Here is a 16286-nt window from a genome sequence, read left to right as displayed (position 1 = left end):
CTCCATCAAATATTCATTAAGAAACCAGAACATTAAGTAGTTTTTCTCTTTTTGCCTATTTATTGCAAATAAGAAAGCACCAGTTATCAATCCATAAAGTTCTTTTTGCTGTAGTTTATGTTTCCTTTTTCTTAGTCTTTAGCCAAGTTGTCTCAAATGGCTGCTCTTGTGTCCCACTGTAACTGTGAGAATGACAAATATTCCTCTGAGACTTCCCATGGTCTGCAACTGTGGTCTGTTCCTGAAAGAATCTACTCTTCAGTTACAGGTTGATGATTTATTAATGCTGTTTATTTGGAACTGCCAGTCACTAGGGGGTTTAGGAATTAAAAATAAATTGGAGCTGTTGATATTTGCCTATCAAACTCAAATCAAATTACTTAATCATTAGATTAATAGAAGATCTAGGGATGAGAATTAGTCCTGGGTCTAGGAATCAATAAATATTTAGATATCACAGGGAAGTGGTACATTATGGGGTGAAGAAAATCACCTTTCTGAGCTATTGGTTGCTTCCATATTGTTGAGACCAAGGATGCATCCTCATTTCAGAAAGTACCCAAATGAATAGGTCATACAGCCCAATATGAATTTGTAAATGGAAAACTGAGACTCCACAGGAAAGGGCTTGACCAGCAAAGCCAAGCTAATGCTTTGTGCTTCTTCACTTGGTGCTCTTCATATTTCCAATGCCCTTCCATAATGTCAACTATGTATTTTACTTACTTATTTGCTTTTGCATTCAAAGGTGTCCACTATCTCTGGGTAAACAGGACCAATAATTTGCAGAATTATTCACATTTGGAGTCAGAGTTAGGTAGCATCATAAGTTCTACCTTTTCCAGGAAGAAGGTAGGACCAATTTGCCTCACCAGAGAAAGCTACATATTTGTGCAGGGCCTCACATAGCAAGCAAGAGAGGCAGAACCAGCTTCTGAAACTAAATACTCTTCTAAATTTACCATGCCAATTTTCAGTTGGTATAAGTAATTCTGGCTTTATCATAGCAAATCTTGATCTTGCATATCAAGAGTAAAGAACATTAGTATGCAGGACAAGCCACCAATGGCACAAAGCAGAAGACAATCCCAAAATGACTGAGATTTTTACTTGGATTAGTTTAGAGTTATCCAACAGCTTAATTTTGAGTGAATCTCCCTGGAGTTTTCATAGAATAACCTCTTCTACTGAATGTTGATTGTGGGATTAATAAACTGTTTGGATGATAACATTCATAAAGAGATTATAAAGAATTGGTATTATCCATCAGAGGTTTGCAACTCCTATCCCACACCCCACAAAATTCACCACATACATAATCTTGATATCTGAGAGAGCCTTTAGTGTAGCAAAAGCAGAAAAAAAAATTAAAAAGTTACCCCAAATCTCAGTATACTCAAAACTGACATTCTACCTCATACTAGGTGATTTGATATCTCAGTTAAATTTTAACTACATCTCTGGCATGTCTCCTCAATGGATTAAAAACAGTAGTAAATTTAGGCAAATTCTTTATTCTTCTGACTTCAGTGTCCTTATTTTGAACTCATCTAGTGTGGATTTCCATAAATTTTATGTAATCAATCACCTACAAATTCCCACTGAATATTCTACTAGAAATTTAAATTTTTTGTCCAATGATTATCTCTTCAAATAGTAATTTAACACCCATATTACTGATTTTAAAGTGTATTTGTATAAGAGCAAATGTGCTGGAATCTCCTTTTTTGAGGTCTCATTCTGGTTGATATGTTTCATGAGAATCTTAATTTTTAAAGGTAGCCAGTATATAGATTCTAAAAAGGGGGCATGTGTCTTACTTATTCATTGTACTATGTATGGACTAAGCCTATCTGGTATATGTTTATTCTTACCATATTGGAATTGTTTGACCAAGAGCAGCATCAAAATTTGTCCAGTAGGTAAAGATGAATTTAGAATATAAAGATGTTTTCAAATGCAAAGCTCAGAATGATTTGATACTAAGTTGGAAATTCAGATACCAGGCATTGCTAAAAGCAGGCCATTAGTATTTATGTTTTTAAATTTTGCATTTTTCATTTCAGTAACTGAAAATTTGAATACATCATAAACGTATTATTTTTCTAATATGATATTCCTTCCTTGGCACTTTCCTCTCCCTAACATTAGTAGCCAAGTATTCCCCCTTAAGCATCATCATTGTCCTCTCTAAGACCTTGTATCCCAAACTCTCAGCCACTTAAAAATCTTTCAAGGGACACTGGGTGGCTCCATGGTTGAGCGTCTGCCTTTGGCTCAGGTTGTGATTCCGGGGTTCTGGGATGGAGTCCTGCATCAGGCTCCCTTCATGAAGCCTGCTTCTCCCTCTGCCTATGTCTCTGCCTCTCTCTGTGTGTCTGTCATGAATAAATAAAATCTTAAAAAAATAAAAAACAAAATAAAAATCCCCCAAGTTCATTTCTTCCCTACAAATTAGACTAGAGATGTCCTTGAAAAAAATTACTGTATTGATGTTCCACCAGTCTTGAGAATTTCTCCAAGTTCTGCTTTGATAAAAAGCAGAAATGCTCTGATATAGGCATTTTATAATTCCGTTTCCTACAGTTCCCAGGACTTTACTCCTTAGTTTTCATATCACTCTCTATCTCATTCAGCCTAATACTTCTTTTGGACTTTTATTTTGGTTGTTGATTCCAACTTCATCTCTTAGTTTATTCCATTTAAAGATTATTCAGTCCCTTGTTCCACAATGTGTTGGTTCAGACCATGTTCCTAGAACCCCAACTCTTATACAGCTACCACACCCATCCCTCATCTACCTACATAAGTAGTTTTCATTGTCATTGGAGGTGACCTCTGAGGCACTTACTCAAAGTATAAACTCTTAAATTTTCTTTAACTTTTTCTTCCTTTTCATCATCACATGTTAATCACAAATGTCTTAAATCCATTCCCATTTAGTTGGTACAAAGTGAACATTCATTGAATTAAATCATTCAGGAAGAGTAGGAGTCCTCAACTCACCTGGTCCCACCAACTTACCTAAATAACTTTCAAAACATCCTGAATACCTACGAACAGTCGGAACACTACAGAGAGAAAAGTTTTTGCTTCTAGCAAGAATCATCTAGGGGGAAATTTACTTAGGTCATGGTTGATATTCTTTACTCAGCCTGCTCATACAGCCACTCTACACTGAACAAAATGACTAGAAGGAAGAACTCACCACAACAGAAAGAAACAGAAACAGTACTCTCTGCCACAGGGTTACAGAATTTGGATTTCAATTCAATGTCAGAAATTCAATTCAGAAGCACAATTATAAAGCTACTGGTGGCTCTGGCAACAAGCATAAAGGACTCTAGAGACTTTGTTACTGCAGAATTTAGATTTAATCAGGCTGGAATTAAAAATCAGTTAAATGAGATGCAATCCAAACTAGATGTCCTAACTGCTAGGGTTAATGAGGTGGAAGAAAGAGTGAGTGACATAGAAGACAAGTTGATGGCAAGGAATTAAATCATTCATCAATATAATAGGTATGCATATAAGCTCATGGGGAAGGAGAAATGAAGTAACATATTAAAGAATTCTGAGCCTGAGATCACATATGCATAGGCACTTAGATTGTAAAACTAAAAACAAAGTGGTCCTATTTAGCTGCACACCAGAGGATGACTTCACCTTGATGAAGTCTGATGCAGTAGTGTATGTTCCTATATGTCCAAATTTCAGAAATACAATTTTTACATTTGATAAATGGGTCCTAGATGATTGGAGTTTCCCACCAAAGTCACTCTGATAAATCAGAAAAGAAACTGTGATAATTAACTAGTAACCAGGTCTAGTTATTTACAGAAATAAACAATGCCCTCAATAGAAACATGACTACAAAGTTGATGGCCTCTAAGCAGAGTTAGAACAAAGAGAATGAACTTCTCAAAGGACCATAACTATTAAGCCACTATAAACTGAAGGATTGTCTTTTTCTTCTCAAAATATATCTGTATATATGCACCTGCTAATATGATTAAAAACATCTCTGGATAGTGTTAAGGAGAAACTAATTTTCTTATTACTCATATTACTATCTAGTTTTCTGATATGCTTTACCAATTAAAAAATAAAAAGCTTTTATAACACAAAAGCTATTAGTATTAACAACCTCATAACAATGTATAACAATTTCTAGGCAAAATTTTTATTTTATTAATTACATATTTAAATTGGTGGTTTCCTTTGGGTTTTAGGAAAGGACCTTAGCCTCAGTAATCTCATTTCCAGAAATTACTTTCTACAGTGTGGTGTCAAGAAATATGTCTATGAATATCTAATCCCATCAATTCTGGTATGTCTTATTCTTCTCAGTTCAGAATTTACTCTGAAGTTTGGAGGGTGCATCGTATCTCTATGTCTTTAGTCTTTGTCTAATATTTGATATAGGAAAAAACTTTCCCTTATATTTTTGATTTCCATGACACCAAGACACAGAAGACCCCATTTTAAAGCTCATTTGTTCACACTAATATTCTTACCAAATAACTAACCAGAGACATAATTCCATCTTTGTCTTTAGAATATCTCTCTCAGGGCACAATAAAACTTGGAAATAGATGCCATTAAGATAAGATAGGTGAGGACAACTAATTAGCTCAGTTACACATCTGACTTTTTTTTTTTTCACATCTGACTTTTGATTTTGGCTCAGATCATGATCTCAGGGTCATAGGATTGAGTCCATGTTGAGTTCTGCACTTAGCGTGGAGTCTACTTGAGATTTTCTCTCTCCCTTTCCTTCTGCCTGTCCCCCTGCTTATAATCAATCAATAAATCAATCAATCAATCAATCTTAAGAAAATAAAAAAGATAAGAGGTTGGAGGGTGAAGTCATAGGGATAAGGATGTTAATTGAACCATCTCAAAACCATCTCCTATGCCTTTACTTACAGTTAACATTAGCTAGCTTTTATTTATCCCTGCAATAACATTTATTGTAAAACAACTTACTGTGAAGTTAAAGCATTACAATTTCACATTCTTCACTTCTATGTTCTGAATCTAAAGAACTTTTTAAAATATGCAATTAAATGAAAGGTATCTGCACATATAATGTATAATCAGAATTGTCTTATATCTTATGCATTGTTGCCTTAGATAAATCATTTTATGATTCTTCATTCTATATAAACATTTTCTATTTCATATGACAGGGAAGTAAAGGGTTTCTTTTTATTTTTTATTTTTCTTGTTTGATGATTTTTGCATTAATTGTTCTTAGCTGTGTGCTTGATTTTCAGTGGTAGAGTCATTTGTATATGTTAACATTTAGTGTAATTAAGTTCAATGTTTTTCTGTACAAGTGAAATGTGTGCATGTATGTTATGTATGTGAATAAAGTATTAAGTCCACAGAAAGGATATCTCAAGAAAGACATAATGTTAATTTATGTTAAGACATAAATTAAACACTTGCCATCTTGTTTTTTCTTTATTTTTTTTCATTTGCAATATAGCAACACCTACCTTCTTCTGTCATCGTTTTTATTGGTGGCTATATGGTGCAGAACGGTTTCATGTCAAGTCTTTATAATAATATTTTTAGTGTGAAGAATAATTTAGCTGATACCCTGATATCCAATAGCTACAAAAGTGATAGTCAATGGTGATATGTGTCAGCTGCTGTTATAGTACAAAAGGCAAATAATAAGTACTTTTGGTCATTTCTGTTACCTTATTTTCTTTTGGGGATTGAATAAATATGGTTACAACTTTTAGAATGTCTTATTTATGGCCATTTTCTTAAAGGAAGGCACATTATGAATCAGGTCATTTGTTTTATACATTCCTACAGAGAAATGTAGCCCTTTCAACATTTCTGAAAGAAAAACACATATCAGTGTTTCTTACACAGATACATAGGGGAAGAATATCTTCTAATCTCCACCTTCATGTAATTCCATTACACTTAGCCAACTCTACTGAGAGAAAGTATAAATATACACCCCAAAGCATACAATTTTTAAAAGGATCTATGTAATCCAGATTTATATTACAATTGTTGGTATGTCGTAGTTTAATTGGCAATGTTTTCTTTCTTAGCAATTCTTTTTTTTTTCTTTTTTTTTATAAATTTATTTTTTATTGGTGTTCAATTTACCAACATACAGAATAACACCCAGTGCTCAAAAAATATGGAACGCTTCACGAATTTGTGTGTCATCCTTGCGCAGGGGCCATGCTAATCTTCTCTGTATCGTTCCAATTTTAGTATATGTGCTGCCGAAGTGAGCACTTTCTTAGCAATTCTTAAAATAATGTTGCCTCTTATAATCAGAGATAGCTTAGATCTGATGAATTAGAGTGAATTAAAGCTAAAGTAGCATAGGTTCAACCTTAACATAATGATCAAGTCAATGACATGTTCCTCCTCCATTTATATACAGTTTAATTTTTAAAATCTGAGTTAATAAATAAAATATATCCCCTATAGCATTCAAAAGCTATTAGAAAGATGGTTGTTGACTGCATATTTTATTGCATTAAATCAACACATTTTTTGTAGCATCAACAGTCTCTGTTACTTCCAGCCATGTCATCTGTGAGATTCCATACATAAACATCTTTAAAAATTGGGGATTGAAATATAAAGGAGTCCAGAATAATCCCTCTGCCCATTCTCTTAATCATTTCTGGAGTCTCTGACCTCATTTTGTTGACTGTATGTCATAAATAAGAGAAAATAGAGGAAACATAAAAAGTAGTATCTAAAGAGATTAAGCATAAAGTAGATACCACCTTAGTTTTTTTGTTTTGTTTTCATTTTTGAGTTAGGGGAGTATAATGGAAAAAATACATATTCTTTATTTTTTTTCAACAAGAACATTTTTTACTTGAAGCATACTTAAGAATTCATATTCTAACACACTTTCAGTGATTTAAATGTGTAGATAAAATAAAATATATTAAGTCAGAAACCCAATTAGGTAAATTAAATGTACTTCCCAAGCATTTCTTCAGACTGCTTCTTAAAAGCTTGATTAAGGATATAACTGGCATGTGACAAAATGTTTAAAGTATGCAATGTGATACATTTTAACATGTATATGTCCATGAACCTTCACATAGCCATAATATGAACATACCTGTAGTTAATTTCTGCATGTACATTTGTCCTATTTCCCTTCTTCCTATCTATGCATTCCTAACCCCAGGAAACCACTGATTTGATTTGTGTTCTGTTGCTATAGATTAGTTTGCATTTTTCTAAAGTCCTATTTAACCAATAACACAATATACACTTTCTTTTTCTGACTTTTTTTACTTAGAATAATCATTATGAGTTTCACACAAGTTGTTGGGTATGTCAGTAGTTCACTCCTTGATACTGTTGAGTGGTATTCTATTTTATGACTGCATCAAAATGTGTTCATGTATTCATCTGTTGATAGACATTTCAGTTGCCCCCAAGTTTCATCTATTACCAATTAAACTTTCTGAACATTTGTTTACAAATTTTTGTATGCACACAAGCTTTTATTTCTCCCTAAATAGCATATTTTCTCTAAGTACTTGAATATATGTATCCTAATTGAAATAACTGCTTAAAGTTCTGGTTTAATAATTCTATCATATGTATTCTTTTTGTGTTCATTTCAGTTCATTGATTTTGTTCCTATTATGAGTTATAAGTTTTTATTTTTTTGCATATCTGCAATTTTTTATTGGTGCCAGATATTTGAATTTTACATTGTTGGATGTCGTATATTTTTATATTCTTGATCTTTGTTCTGAGATGTGATCAACCAACTTGGAAACAATATGATTCACTCAGGATTTTCTTTTGTCCTTTTTTAAAGACATGGGCAGCAATTAGTTTAGGGGTACTTTTTTTCCCCCACCACTAAGGCAAGACTTCTTAGTGCACTAGCAAATGGCTCCTAAATTATGACATTGTCCACTCTGGCTATCAGGGTAGAAACTATTCCTGTTCTGGGCAAATTCTGGACACTGTTTCTTCCAATCCTTTTAGGATGCCCTTTTCCATCTGTAAGTAGTTTCCTCATATACATATGCTGATAAGTACTAAACAATACCCATGGAAGGTCTTCTGTGGATCCCTAACATTTTCTCCGTGTGGCTCTCCTCTCCAAAGTCTATGAATTCTAGCTGCCTTAGCTTCCCCAGACTTCCAGACCCATGTCCTCGGCTCGAGAAGGCAGTTGAGTTTTGCCTGAGTCTTCCCAATTTTGCCCAGGGAGCAAACTGAGTCAGTTAGTTATATGCTCCAAGTGCTTATTTAACTTATTTCAGGGATCATTATCTTTTCCAGCCTGATGTCCAATATTTTGAGATCCATTTTTGTCACATATTTTTGTCAATTTTTAGCTGTTTCCTTCTCAGTCATTTGTAGTTACTCAAAAGTAAGACTACCTTAACCATCTTCATAAAACTGAGAAGTTAGAAATAAAACAATCTCCATATGGAATGTAGTATGCTTTACCTTTATTAGAAAAAAGTTATGGCCAAACCCTAGCAAGAAAAAGATAATAGAACATTTCTTTGACCAAATCCTTCCTTCAGGAGAATTTAAAACAGAAAAAGTAAAAAAGTAGTTATCTAATTTCCTACAATTCTAAACACACACACAGATTAAATTCATAAGAACCTATAAATCTTCTATAGTTGAAGCAGATTTTTTTCAGTGCCAAGTGGCAGGACAAAACAACAGCTTGGGAGTTTGAGATACTTAATTTCAAATATCAATTCAATTATTTAGTGGCTATATGATATCAGATGAGTTACCCACTTTGTTTTGTTTTGTTTTTAATAATACATTTATTTTTTATTGGTGTTCAATTTGGCAACATACAGAATAACACCCAGTGCTCATCCCGTCAAGTGCCCCCCTCAGTGCCCGTCACTTTGAATCTCATTTTCAAAATCTGTAAACTAGAAATAACAATATCTACCACATAAAGTTACTATTAGGTTTCATTAAGATATTCAACATGTAAAATCCTGCCAATTACATGTTAAGTCTTTTTTTACCCTAGCTCTCTGAAATTTTTGTGAAGCATTGAATATTTTAATTCAATTGTCTATTATCCAATATTTTGATTCTTTATGAATTACCCACCAAGATACAGTCCATTTCTGAAGCTTTTCCTAAACCAGGAATGTTAGCATTCTATATACTTAACTCTCACTGATACCATTTAGCTTGTCATAGTTTTAACTAAAAATGGATTGTAGAAAATTCACTCTCTGGATTTCTACTAATAATATATATTGCCATGAGACTTAACAGTCCAAAGAAACTCTGAATCTATAACAACATTTCTATTGATGTGAAATATGAGATTTTTTGTCAGTTTTATCATTCTGAAATATGCTTCCAGATTAAAATCTTCCTTTTTTCCCCATGAGTTTAAAGACTGTTTTCTAGAAATAATATTCCATAAGTGAAGAGTAACATTTTTACTTTGGTTGATAATATTTAAATATTTTATATCATCATTTCAGCATCAGATTTGATATGCCAAGTAAGAGAATAACAAGAGGCCAAAATCTTAAGTACCAAGAGTCACATATTTAGAAAAATATATACAAAATAGATAAATACTACTTCACCATTAGTTTTAATAGCTTCATAACTATTGCCATAAGAGCTATAATGATCTGGGTATAGGGAAACAATGGTCAAACAAAAAAGGCTTGTGCCATATTCTGGTTTTAATTACAATATGGGCTGGATTCTTCTTGACTAAAAAGGGCCTCAGTGACTTTAGAGTCGATAGGTAATACAATATTTTTAAAAATGCAACTGAAATGTAGGTACATATGTGGTACAATTAAAAAAGAAAAAAAAAGGGACACTGAAAGGCAAATTTGAAACTCTGTTTCTCCATAACTGAGGTAGACTATGGAGTAATCTACCCTTTATATGATTCATTGACTATTTGTGCCTCTTTGCTTTTGTGGACTAAAAAATGTTCTAATAAATCATGTAAACTTTAAACATGTAAAGATTGGAAATAAATATCCACAGCCCTTTCATTATATCTTTACAACAAAATAATGACTAATATTGTATGTTAAATAATTGTTCAATATCTGCTTATGTCGCCTACTTAAAAAAAAAAATAGAGTAGGGATGCCTGGGTGACTCAGCAGTTGAGCATCTGCCTTTGCTCAGGGCATGACCCTAGGGTCCAGGATTGAGTTCCACACCAGGCTTTCTGCAGGGAGTCTGCTTCTCCTTCTGCCTATGTCTCTGCCTCTCTCTCTCTGTGTCTCTCATGAATAAATAAATAAAATCTTTAACAAATAGAGTATTAAGGCTTATTCTATACTTTAATTCAAAACATCGTGCTCCTAATTATTAATTGAATAAGTGTAAATCCTCACTAATTGTTCTGGTCTTGCTTTGAACTTTAATAGAGGTTATGGTAAGGAGAAATATAATTAATTTGTACTAATAAAATCAATCATATAATCAATAATATGTGTTTTCATGTTTGGTGTACTTTTGCACTACCCATTTAAAAAGAATATGGCTGTAGTAGAGAACAGAATTTACTATCCTAAGAGTACATGAAAGCCATAATCTTCTCACTAACATGTTATCTCATCAGCAAGGTATTTTAACCATCTGAGAGATTAAATTATGACACAGATTCATATAATCTACTGTGAAATACAAACATGCCATATATTCCATAAATCTCATTTGTCCACTTCTCTCCATCTCTTCTTTATAAATACCCTAAAGAGCCAGAGATAATATACATAAATATGTATATTTGAAATGCACAAAAATAATGGCTTTAGAGTTATCTTTCCTTTGTTGATAGAGGATTGCTTAATTTCTCTTTTTTTGTATTGTTAAGTTTTTACTTAAATTCCAGTTAGTTAATATACAGTGTAATATTAGTTTCAGGAGTAGAATTTAATGATTCATCATTTATATGTAATATCCAGTGCTTATCACAAGTGCCATCCTTAATACCATCATCTATTTAACCCATCCCCCCACCTCCCCTCTAGCAATCCTCAGTTTGTTCTCTATAGTTAAGAATCTGTTTATGGTTTTCTGCTCTCTTTTTTCCCCTTATGTCATTTGTTTTGTTTCTTAAATTCCACATATGAGTGAAATCATATGGTATTTGTCTTTCTCTGACTGACATTTCATTTGGCATATTACTTTCTAGCTGCATCCACATCATTGCAAATGGCAAATGGCAATTCTCTTTTATGACTAATATTCCATTGTGTATGTGTGTGTGTGTGTGTGTGTGTGTGTGTATCACATCTTCATAATCCCTTTATCAGTTGATGGACACTTGGGCTCTTTCCACATTTGGCTATGTTAATAATACTGCTATAAAAATCTGGGTGTATATATCCCTTTGAATCAGTATTTTTGTATCCTTTGAGTAAAAACATAGTAGTCAATTACTCAATCATAAGGTACTTCTATTTTTAACTTTTTGAGAAACCTATACACTTTTCCAGAGTGGCTGTACCAGTTTGCATTTCCACTACAGTGTAAAAGTGTTCTCCTTTCTCTGTCAGTTTTCTTACTCATAAAATATACAAAATTAAACGTACATCTTAGGCTTCTGTGAAAATTAAACAAGATACCAAATAAAAATTTGCAAACAAAGTCAAAGCTCAGTTAATAATAGCTCTATAGTTGTTAATAGTCCAAGAATCATAGATGAATCAAGAACCAGAAAAGCCACATTTCCCAAATACAATCATTCAATAAATTAAGACCTAGGTAGAAATTAAACAACTGCCAAGAGTCTCCCATAAAATCACAAAACTAGGTCTAGGATCCCCAATGCATTGCTATTTATCTATTATACTTTCTACTCCACCAGTGTATAGACAGTAGGTTTACATAAAATTCTGGTAGCTGCTAAGATCAATGTTATTGTATCTCTAACTAATTGATGGAAAGATACACAAGAGAGCAGAGATTTTACTTGAAACAGTGGTTCAGGGACTTGGGGAATGAAGATTCTGAGAAGACAGTCATTCTAAGAATGTTATTGTAGGATGATTAGGTACAGAAAATCAGGGTATCTATTTGAGTGCATTAAATAGCACTATTTGAGTGCTATTTTTTTCTGCAATGGAACTTAGTTATTATATTAATTTGAATTTAGTTTTTTTAAATATATTAAGCAATTATATTTTATTTTACCTTGAACTATTTTAAGTATTATTATCAACTTTAATCTCTTAAAACTAGCCAAAATGGGAAATGATTCAAAATGACAAGGTTACAAATAAAAACAACTAGAAATGTTCTAGAGAGAAAAATGTATGTTTCTTATCCTTTTCTAAATTTAATTAGGAAATAAAACATATTAAGTAGCTTTAGGTTTCCTCTTAGCAATGTATTGTTTGTAATAACTATTACTGAGAATTTATCACAAGAGTATGGATTTATTATGATTACATATTTATCCAAATTAAGAGTTTAAAGAGATACAGCAATTATAAATATATATGCACCCAGTATCAGGGCATTTAAATACAAAAAGCAAACTTGAAAGGAGAAATAAACAACAATACAATAATAATAGAAAACTTTAAGGGGCACCTGGATGTCTCAGTTGGTTGAGTGTTCAATTCTTGATTTACATTCAGGTCATGATCTCAGGATTGTGAGATCAAGCCCCACATCAGGTTCCAAGTTCAGTGAGGAATCTGCCTGAGATTCTCTTTCTCCATCTGTCCATCCCCCACCCCTCTTTTTCTCTCTTTCTTTCTTTATTTCTTTTTTAAGATTTATTTATTTATTTATTCATGGAAGACAGAGAGAGAGAGAGAGAGAGAGAGAGAGAGACAGGCAGAGGGAGAAGCAGGCCCCATGCAGGGAGCCCGACGTGGGACTCGATCCCTGGACTCCAGGATCACACTCTGGGCTGAAGGCGGCGCCAAACCACTGAGCCACCCGGGCTGCCCCTCTTTCTTTCTAATAGAAAGAATAAATCTTAAAAAAGATAGGAAACTTCAGTACTCCACTATCAATAACGAACATCCAGACAGAAAACCAAAAAGAAAACAGCAGATGTGAACAATATAATAGACCAAATAGCCATTTGGTCCTATACGTATATACATTCCACCCAACAGCAGGAGAATATACATTCTTACCAAGCACACATGGAACCGTCTCCACATAGATCACATAGTAGGCCACAAGCCAATGCTTAAAAAAATTAAGACTGAAATGATACCTAATATAATCTCCACCACAGTGGAATGAAACTAGCAATAACAGAAGGGAAAACTGGAAAAATCACAAATAAATGGAAAACAAACAACACACCAAACACAATCAATTGGTCAAAGAAAATATTCAAAATAAAACTTAGAAAATGTCTTGAGATAAATAAAAACAAAATACAACATATGAACACACTTATGAGATGCAGAAAAGGAGTACTAGGAGGGAAGTTTATGATAAGAAATACATTACAAACCAAAAAAAAAAAAAAAAGTTAAGTAACCAACCTAATTTCACAGCTCAAAAACTTGAAGAAGTATGAACTAAACCCAAAATTAGCAGAAGGAAGGAAATTTTAGATTAGGGCAAATATATATGAAACACAGAACAGAAAAATAAATAAACAAAACTAATGGTTGGCTTTTTGAAAAGATAAATGAAATTGATAAGCCAATAGACTCAGAAAATAAGAAAGAAGATTCATATTAATAAAATAGGAAATGAAAGAGAAAACATTAAAACTGATGCTACAAAAATAAAAGGATCTGTAGAGACTACTATGAACAATTATATGTTAAAAAATTGTATAATCTAGAAGAAATTGATAAATTTCTAGAAACATGGAAGCTACAAAGACTAAATAATAAAAATGGAATATCTTAACAGGTCAATAACTAGCCAAGGGATTAAATCAGTAATCAATATCCTCCAAACAAAGAAAATCCCAGACATATGGCTTCAGCGGTGAATTTTATCAAATATTTATAGTAGAATTAATGAAAATCCTTCTCAAACTCTTCTAAAAGATTAAATAGGAGTAAACACTCCCAAGTTCTTATCAGGACAGCATTACGCTATTTGATGTCTAAGCCAGCCACAGATACACAAGAAAACCAACAGACCAAAATCCCTGATGAAGATAGATACAAAAATCATCAATAAAATATTAACAAACCAAATTGAAAAGCATATTAAAAGAATTATATAACTATATAAAAAAATTATATAACCAAATGAGATTTACCTCTGGGATGCAAGGATGATCAAACATATAAAAAATCAATTACTAAGATGCACTCCATTAACAGAATGAAGAATAAAAATCACATCTCATTAGATACAGAAAAAACATTTGACAAAATTCAATATCTTTTCATGAAAAAAAAAACTCTCAACAAACTAGGAATCGAAGGGAATTACTTTAACATATTAAAAGCTATATATGAAAAACCAACAGCTAACATTCTACCAATGGTGAAAAACTGTAACGTTTCCTCCAAAATCAAAAAGAAAGTAAGGATGCCCACTCTTACCACTTCTATTCAAGATAATACTGAAATTCTCAGAGCAATAGACAAGAAAAATGAATAAAAGTCATCTAAATCACATAGGGAGAAGCAAAATTATCTGTTTGCAGATGATGATTTTATATCCTTAAAAAAATCTAAAAATTCCACACACACACACACAAAAAACAGTTGTTAGAACTAATACATGCATTTAGTAAAGTTTCAGTATACAAAATCAAACTACAAAAATCAGTTGTATTTCTACACAATAAAAACAAACGATCTAAAAAGGAAATTTAAAAAAACAATCCCATTTGCAATAGCACCAAAAAGAAGAAAATACTTGGAATAAACTTAATTAAAGAGATAGAAGACTTGTACACTGAAAACTATGAAATATTTGTGAAGGAAATAAAAGAAGACATTTTGTCTTATACATTAGAAGACATTCTAAAACATTCTACATATTCAGTAAAATTTCAAGGACTTTTTTTTTTTTTTTTTTTTTTTTTTAGAAATGGGAATAAAACTCTAAAATTCATGAGGTATTCCAAATAACAAAAACAATCCCCAAAAAAAAAAAAAAAAAAAAAAAACAATCCCGAGAAAGAAAAACCAAGTTGGAGGCATAACACTTCCTGATTTCAAATAAAATGAATCAAAGACTTAAATGTAATACCTGAAATTGTAAGACTCTTAGTAGAAAACATAGGAGAAAATCTTCATGATGTTGATCTGGGAATGATTTCTTGGATATGACACTAAAAGCACAAGCAATAAAAGCAAAGTTAATAAGCAGGACTACATCAATCTAAAAAGCTTTTACACAGTAAAGAAAATAATAAAATGAAAATGCAGTCTACAGAATGGGAGAAAATACTTGCAAATCATGTATCTGATTAGGAGCTAATATCAAAAAATATAAGGCACTCCTTAACCTGATAGAAGAAAACAAATAATAATAATATTTAAAAATGGCAAAGAATTTGAAGAGCCTTTGCTCCAAAGAAGACATGCAAATTAGCAACATGAAAAGATCCTTAACATCGCTTATCTTTGGTGTAACACAAATAATACAATGAGATATCACACTACCCTATTAGAATGGCTATTATATAAAACATTGTAAAAATAAAAAAAAAAAGAGGACTTGTGTTGGTGAAAATGTGAAGAAATTGAAACCCTTATACATTGTGGGTGGGAGTGTAAAATGGCACATCTACTGTTAAATGCACATTAATAAATGGATGAGGAAATGGTGGTATATGCATATAACAGAATATTATTTGGCCTTAAAAAGGAAGGGTATATTGCCATATGGATTAAACATGAGAACAGTATACTAAGTGGAAAAGCATCACAAAAGGACAAATACTGAATGATACTGCTTACAATGAGGCATATAAAACAAATATATAGAAGCAAAGAATAGAACAGTGGTTGACAGAGGCTGAGGAGGAAGGAAAATGGGGATTATTATTGAATGTGTATAAACTTATGCAAAACGGTTAAATTTTAGAGATTTGCTGTATGCCACTGTGCTGATACTTAATAGTATTGCTTTGGAAACTTAAAAATTTGTTAAGAGAGTAGATCTCATGTTAGGTGTTCTTACCACAATATAAAGAAGGGAATGAAAGGAAAGAGGGAGGGAGGGAAGAATAAATAAACTCAATGAAGTAAATATACAAAGTTCTTAGAATAGTGTCTGGCATATAATAAGAGCCCAGTTCATATTCTCTCCTTTTATTACAGTCAAGCTACAAGCCCAGA

At 32.4% G+C, this 16286-nt stretch overlaps 1 protein-coding gene and 1 non-coding gene across 5 annotated transcripts in view; one reads left to right on the top strand and one right to left on the bottom strand.

The window, feature by feature from the left end:
• The window catches only part of CNTN5 (contactin 5), a 1295471-nt gene that overhangs the window by 965441 nt on the left and 313744 nt on the right, over positions 1–16286 (top strand). The window lies entirely within an intron of this gene.
• LOC112643227 (U6 spliceosomal RNA) lies at positions 6167–6273 on the bottom strand. The gene has a single exon (XR_003125722.1). It is a non-coding gene; the product is annotated as a U6 spliceosomal RNA (small nuclear RNA).

The sequence above is a fragment of the Canis lupus genome, chromosome 21 (assembly GCF_003254725.2).
Source record: "Canis lupus dingo isolate Sandy chromosome 21, ASM325472v2, whole genome shotgun sequence".
NCBI classification, from domain to species: Eukaryota; Metazoa; Chordata; class Mammalia; order Carnivora; family Canidae; genus Canis; species Canis lupus.
This window is presented reverse-complemented; position numbering and strand designations above follow the sequence as displayed.